This window comes from Hippopotamus amphibius, chromosome 10 (genome assembly GCF_030028045.1).
Source record: "Hippopotamus amphibius kiboko isolate mHipAmp2 chromosome 10, mHipAmp2.hap2, whole genome shotgun sequence".
In the NCBI taxonomy this organism is placed as follows: domain Eukaryota; kingdom Metazoa; phylum Chordata; class Mammalia; order Artiodactyla; family Hippopotamidae; genus Hippopotamus; species Hippopotamus amphibius.
In genome coordinates, this window is record NC_080195.1 from 14,587,356 (window position 1) to 14,595,379 (window position 8,024).

Here is an 8,024-nt window from a genome sequence, read left to right on the forward strand (position 1 = left end):
CTGATGCCCTGAGACATTGATTGTCTGTCCTCAGCCCTCCTGGTTCTCAGGCCTTCACACTCAGACTGGCACCTACACCATCCACAATCTGCACTCTTGCTTTCGGGCCTATGAACTACGCTACTGGCTTTCTGGGGATCTCCAGCTTGCAGACAGCAGGGGGACATTTCAGCCTCCATAATTACATGAGCTGATACCTTACAATAATTCTCTTTCTAGATACATATTATAACAATATTTTTAAAAATATAATCATATATCTCTGTACATGTAAAATTATAGTATATTTAAAATATAAATTCATATATTAAATATATAATATAAATATTGCATATTTATATAAATATGTAATTAAATATATAAAATTTTATATTTATTAGATATATAATACAGTTATATATTAAATAATTATAATATCTAATATATGTTAGCTATAATTATATGTAATATAAATCTAGATAGAGATTTAATAAAGTATTAAGGTATTTAATATGGTATTAATTAATGTATAATGTTATATATATTCTATTGGTTATGTTTCTTGGAGAACCCTGCTTAATACAACCTTAGATATCCTTATTTTCTGGTTGCCCTGGATACAATAGTGATCCCTCCAGAAGTGTTCATATTTTAATCCCAGAAGCCTGTGAGTGTTACCTTATAAGGAGACCTTGCCATATGCTAAAGTTAAGGGTTTCCATATGGAGAGATTGGATTATCCTGGTGGGCCCTAAATATAATCACAAAGACCCATATAGAAGAGAGGGAGAGGGAGGTTTGATTACAGAAGATGGCACTGTGATGATGGAAGCCAGACACTAGGGACTGGTTTTGATGATGAAGGAGGGGCCACCTGCCAAGGAATGTAAGTGGCTTCTAGAAGTGGGAAAGGACAAGGAAATGGATTTTCTCTTCTAGAAGTGGGAAAAGGCAAAGAAATGGATTTTCTCCTTGACTCTCTAGAAGGAACCAGCCCTGCCTTCAGCTTGCCTTCAGTCCAGTGAGACTGATTTTGGACTTCTGACTTTCAGAACTGTAAGAGAATACATTTGTGTTGTTTGAAGCTACTAAGTTTGTGGCAATTTGTTATAACAATAGGAAACTATTCTGGACTTAGTTTTCTTCTCTCCTGATAAAATTCCTACACTGTGTCTCTTAGGCATTTCACAGGATGCATTTGCTTCTGAACATCCCAATCCCATAATTCTGAGAAGTCGTCTCTTACAGGACGGCATGTGGATACGGCCAGGCATAAGTCCTGGGGCTTGATGAAAGCCTTACTCAAAGCTTCTGGAAAGGTTCCTGGGGAGGGCAAGTAAGGATGTGTGGGTCTGGTTGGGCTCTAGGCAAGCCTGCCTGTGCAAGCTGGACATGGTGTTCCTTTCAGTACACAGTGGTCAGTGGCCAGTCCTCAGGAGGCAATAAGACAGCCTGGGTCTTGGCACTTGGTCTTCTGCTCACTCATGCAACAGTATACACAAACAGATGATGGATAAACCAAGAGAAGCCACATTCTCTGAAGAAATATCCCTACAAAGTGCAGTAAATTTCTAGAATCACTTGATTAAAAGAGATAGACATCCAGAATGATGAAACCCAGAAATTGTGCAGGGAGTGAATTTAGCATAATTTAAGTTCTTTGGTTCATTTTTAACAGACCAGGGATTAAAAAAAAAATAGTGAGTATAACATCTGAAGTTTGGGGATCTATGCTTTATTTCTCCTGTGCATCATCTCTAGGCTTTTCTGAAGTCAGAATTGACAAGAGAATTCTGACCATGAGCCAGCTGCTCTCTCCTGGCGTCAGGCTGGCCACAAAGAGGCAAATATATCAGGGTGGAAATATCAACTCTCACTTCTTTTCTGCTGGCTTAAGGCTTGATAAGCTGTTTGATCAACCAAGAAATCTAAATTGCAAGCACAGAGTCTACATTTCTGGATTGTAATCTGTTTATTCCTGGGCACTCTGTTCTTTGCCTGACTCACCTGCTGGTCTACCTTACTTTCCTTTGAGTCATAATCTGCTTGTGATGACATAGTCTCCTGAAGGGACTTTGCTGTGCCCCAATATCTTGCAGAGATTTCAGGATGCAGGGTTTTCACTTTTCACTGACAGGTCGCTTTTTCCTTTGAAAATGGGCTAGGAGCACATCTAAGTGATAATAGTACTCAGTTATTACTCATTTTGAATCTCCCAAGAATGGTGGCCAGTCACCTCATAAGGTTGTAGGATGAGTTCTTTCTTGGAAGGCACCTTGGAAGAAGAGTCAAATTAACCTCAATCAGACAGTTCTGTGTATCTTCCATGGCTGAGATAAAGTATTTGAATCCTGCATAATTGAGTTATTTTCCCAGAAGGTTATCAGCCCAATGGATACAGACTTCTATTGGGCTCTACTATTAGCTTATTAGGTTTGATCAGAAATAGACACAGATGCAACATAGTCTATGCTTGGGCTAGATTCCCATTACATGTGGAAGAAGAGTAGATCACAGAAGAATTTGAGGCTGCAGTGTCTGCAGTGAACACTGGTCTATGAGTGGGACAGCTCAAGGGCGTGAGGTACTGTGGACCACCTGGGAGAAGAGCTTTGAAACAGATGGTCAACACCTCTACTTGATCTTTACTACAAGAGACACCACCTAACACTCTTTTTAATCAATGGCCTGATTTTTGGCCCTTTCTGGGTCTCCATCTCCTATCACTGTCTCCTGCTCCTTGGCACAGGGGTGGACAGACAGGTGAGAGAAAGCACAGGCAAAAGGGGAATGAGGATATGAGGATAAGGCTGACTTCTGGGGAAATATCTCTTCGTTAACTACGGTGCCGATAATTCAGGTTGTACGCACAGTGGAGAGGGCAGGAACCCAAGTGGATTCGCCAGACATTCCCATTCTCAGCTCCCTGAGATGTTTGGAATTATTGCCAGGGGTTGTCAATCAATACATGCCATGAACATTGCCATTGTTCACAGATTGAATAAATAATACATGCCACTTACTTGTGCTACTAGGTTTCAAATATAACAGAATATAAATCTGGTTTTAAATGAACTGTTACTCATTTGTTTTTCATTTGTTCATTTGTTCCCCAATATACCATAGTAAAATTAATAGTACCATCCTGTGGCCATCTGGAAAACAAAGCTTTTTTTTTTCTTCCAGTTTTATAAAAATAGGAGTAGACAAATTCTGACACCTTAGAAGGACCAAATATTTTGTTGGATACACGGAGCCATAACTTCTCCAAATACAATAGATATTCTGTCCACACAATATAAACTTGTCATTGGATGCATTTTGTTCTTTCATTAAAATGTGTGTTTGAGAATTAGCCTATTCTATTTCTTTCAGAATCAATTGTTTCTCATCAGGTAACTGTGTTGTTTAAAATTAACATATAAACAGACATATTTTTCCTCTTAGAAAAAAAATGCAGACAGGAAAAGGGGAGGATTCCTCACAATTTAATTGCTCAAGATATTTAATATTAATATCTGGGTGTATATCCTTCTATAACTTTTAAAATACACATGCTTATATATATCATTTTCTTATAAGGGATTTTTTTCCAGGTGCTGTGTATAGCTTGCTGTCTTTTTTCTTCAATTTACCAGCTTAGGATTAACATCTTTCCATGAGAAGACATCTTGTTCAAATTTGGAATTCCCTATTAAATCATTTTCAAAGGAATCTGTGATTGAGGTAAATCCAGGTTTCTAGAGAGCAGAAAGGAATTCTTGTTTCCCTTTGAAATCATGCCGGGAAGGTATGACAAGTTAATGTGACTGCACAAATTCTTTTTCTAACACATCTTCCTCCCAACTAAATAATTATGATTTCTTTCCTTATGCCACATGTTCTTTTATGCTTTTTGTTCTTTGTCTGTGATTAAAACCTCTTTAATTAGGAGCTAGAGAAATCACTCTAATTTAGGATTCGTTTAAAATTCACTGGCCTGCACTTAACAATTCTAATCTTTCACTGCTTGTGTCCATTTACTAGGGTGCTTTTTAGCATTACATAGCTTCCTATCTCTAAAAATAAAAGGTTCTTCCAAAGCCTATTTAAAAAGGCTCTCAGGAAAGTGTAGATATCAAATACTCTAGTATTTCACACATTTTAGTTTAAATGAGATAGAAACATGTGAACTAAATTTCCTTTAATAAAAACACAAGCTTTCAAATTACAGACTCTATAATATTTCCCTGGCTATAACCTCAGGAAGGGCAAAGTACATCTTCATGGGATAAATGTTAGTCCGAAAGAACAATAAATGAACTCAGAGGAGAGTAAAAGAATAATTAAGGCTTAGAGAATAATATCTGTAGAACAAATAACAGAATTATATTTATTGCCTTGGTAAAATGGCTGTTAGAAATTACAAACAGAATTTATAACGGCAAACGGAATAGTTACCACTGTTAACCAATGTGAAGGATGAAACAAGAACCAGAAGCCTTAAAATATTTAGGTCATATCCCTCTAAAAAGAGATGAAAAAAAAAAAAAGTCATTTACTAGGAAGACAGTGAAGTTGTTGGAAAGTACATTGAACCAGAAGTCCGGAGATCTGAGTTCTATTTGGGCACTGCCTCTGACTCATCATGCAATCTTCATACATCATATTATCTCCCTGGATGAGAGTTTCCTCATCTTTTAAATAAAATGATGGAACTAAGATATTGCTAATATTCTATGAGCCCCAACATGCTCTGATCTGGGTAGTGTCATTCTTATCCAGTGTGGCAGAGACTGTCAGCTGCCTTCTCCAACACCCATCTTCCCCTTCCACCTCAGAAACAAATCTGATTATTTTTATCTGGCATAATTTTTCCTAGAATAAAAGACTGTATATCTTGGTTTCCTTGTAGCATACTGTGGCCACACAACTAAGATCTAGTAAATTAAGAGGAAGCAGATGAGTTCCATGGGAGTGTGGGAAGGAAGCTGAGTCAGCTTCAAGGGGTCCCTTTTTTTGGTCTTTCTTTTTCTCCTGTAGACACAAGAGTCAGATGAGGTGGCTGAAGCTTCAAAAGCCACCTTGGACCATGAGGTGACCTTGAGAATGGAAACAATTATCTAGATAATGGAACGACGATAACATCCTGGGTGTCCTTAATGATACCACAGAGTTACCACATATGTCCTGGTCTGCTCTGTGCTTTCTTACAAGAGAGAGAAATTCATATCTATCTTTGTTAGGCGCTACTAATTTTTTTTTCTTTTAAAACATCTATATCGAATTCTAACTGACGCAGTCAATAAAATGTGATTATTGTTGTTTTAAAATAACTACAGCTATCAATTATTTTGCACTTAGTAGATGCCAAACACTGTGCTAAGGGTGTTACGGACATTGTCTGATTTGATTTGTACAATGCAAATACTTATGAGTTAGGTATTATTATCTATAATTTACAACTAAGGAAATGGAAGCTTAGAAAGATTAAATTGTATCTACAGGGTCATCATGGAGTTCATAAATGACCCAGCCTGGATTCTAAACCAGTTTGGGATGACTCCAAAACTTGTCCTCTCAATCACTATCTTCAGTTTAATGCAGTCCTTCTTTGTGGTTAAAAGATGTACAAGGAGCACAATGTTAGCTGTTAGTTCCGGAGAGCCTTATAGAATTATCAAGATGTAGACATTACCTCTAATCTATTTCCTGAACAAAAGCAGGAAACAAAGATCGATCATGCCTGCAGTAACACAGATAATACCTATCTCCAGACCTTATTTACACATATATTTTATCTTTATAAGAGATTTTTAAAAATGGAAATGACATTACCTGATATTAAAGACTGTGTTGGGGATTAAATACAATGATACGTGTAAAGTTCACAGTGGAATACCGGGTACACAATAGGTGCTCAATAAATGATACTGGACAGCATTATTATTTGAGATCTATGGTGATGTGAAAATCTGGGGGAGTTGGAAATATTAAGTTCAAATACAACCTCTGCAACCTGGTTATTATGTGAACACAGTTCAGTCATTTAACTTTGAGACATTTAATTTTCTAAAGAATGGGTTATTTATCTTACAGAATTATAATCAGAGGTAATGTTTTTCAAGTGCCCATTCCAATGCTTGATATGTTCTAGAATCCCAGCAGATAGAAGTATTTATATTATCATTAGTATTATTCTCAAAGGATTCTAATAAAGTCGTTGGCCAACAGTTATTTTCTCATTGGTTTATCAGCTTACACGGAAGAATGCTTGCTGTGGGGTGTGGCTGAGCTACAGCAATGTGTGCCTGTAATTCAGAAACTGCCATGGGTTAGTTTCTGTCAGAGCAGACAGCTGCAATACGTACTGTAGCAGACAGCGCACTGGGCCATTCCGTTGGTCCTGCCAGATTGCTTTGGAATTCAAGTTTGTCTCCTTCAATTACTGTTTCTGTGCATGCCTTGATCTCCTTTCTGCCTTTGCCCTGTAGCCAAGGTCATCCCAAGCTCGGTAGGTCCAGAGGAGACCAGTGCTTGCTGTAAACACAGGGCGTAATGATCATGGGAGAGGTGTACCAGGCTAGATGGAGCTTTACAAAGTGGGTGCTCCACGTGAGAACATCTTCATGTATTTCTCTTTATCAATCTTCCGGCAAATTTTCACTCTTTTGAAAACTTTGTCTCATAAAAATCAAATAATAAAACATTACAGAATAAAAGCAAGGGTTTTCTTATGTAAATATCACTTATTTAATTCTTTCCAACATGAACAATGCATTGAGACCTCTATCAGAATGTGGACCTCAAGTATTAGGAGTGCATAATTCTCAAAGCCTCATGCAAAGTTTGAAACTAGGAGAAGTGTTTCCCCATCTCTCCCTATTTCCTTCCCCTCCCTGTTAAGTTTTATTTGAGATTAAAATATTCATGTACCAATTTTTTTTTCCATTTTAAAATTCTCAAATTTGACCACATCCTTCATGGAAAAAGGGTAACTCTAAACTCCTGCTTCTAGGCTACTGGTGATGAAGAATCTGCTGGAAGCTCTGGAGGACAGGTGCTCACTGTCTAATGTTACACAGCTCTCCTCTCTCAACTTACTGCCCCAGGAAAGGAATTTTTGCCAGAGCAGGAGGGAGCTGAGGAAGTCTGGGCAGTTCACAACAGACCATCTGAAATCATTTTCCCAGGCAGCGAAATAAACACCAAGCCAGACATTACATTGCTTTCAAAGAGGTGAGTCCTTTCTTGTTTCCTAACTGCCATCCAAAAAACTAAACAAAAATTAAGCTGTTGATGCATGCGAGAAAGCCAAAGCAAGAAATAGCTCTTCTTTTTTAGAGGAGGCAGTTGTGGGGGGTGGGGTGGGGTAGGTCTGGGTGAGTCGTTAAATTGTGGTTTTGAAATCAAGGTCAATTTGCTTTGATAATAAGGTATGTGTAAATCAGAAAGGCTGAGATTACTACAAAAGAAAAAAAAAGTGTAAAGGATTGGGTGGTTTAACTGTGCTTATGTTCTTTTTTATAACTGCATTCTTTGAAGGAAAATGTCAAGTTCTGTTTAGATTTTGTAGAAAAAAATTTCAGAAAACCTGGCTTACTTGAGTACTTCCCCCCTGCTTTTTCTGTTACCATTATCAAAGAATTACTCCTGCTGCCTGTGCAAGAATGACATTAAAAACAGCAATGGTGTTAGCTTAAGGGCTGCTAGACTACGGGGCCCTGGGAGTTCAAACCATGCTTCCTATATTCAATTCAACACCTGCCATTATTTCCAAGTGTGTTATTGTCATGACTCTCTGACTACTACTTCCTTTGGGCTTCCATAGCAATTTGTATGTGTTACTATTTTAGAATTTATCAAATCAATTTATAACTAGCTGTTTATGTGTCTTTAATATACATGACTTTTGATATCAGATAACACTATGTCAGTAATTTTTTGGTCTCCAGTGACTAGACTAGTGCTTGGTACATAGTAGGTGTTTAATAAATTTTTTACTGATTGAACGAAAGCTCTCCAGGCCATGCGCATTATTTGTAGACAAAGAACCTTAGGATGTA

The 8,024-nt window shown here is 37.6% G+C and overlaps 1 long non-coding RNA gene across 1 annotated transcript in view; it reads left to right on the top strand.

Annotated features, from left to right (window-relative positions):
• LOC130829727 (uncharacterized) overlaps positions 1 to 7,191 on the top strand; it is a 91,826-nt gene extending 84,635 nt beyond the window's left edge. Inside the window, exon 4 of the long non-coding RNA XR_009047646.1 lies at positions 6,977 to 7,191. This is a non-coding gene — a long non-coding RNA (uncharacterized LOC130829727). The remainder of the gene's footprint in view (positions 1 to 6,976) is intronic.
• Positions 7,192 to 8,024: the final 833 nt, after the last annotated feature.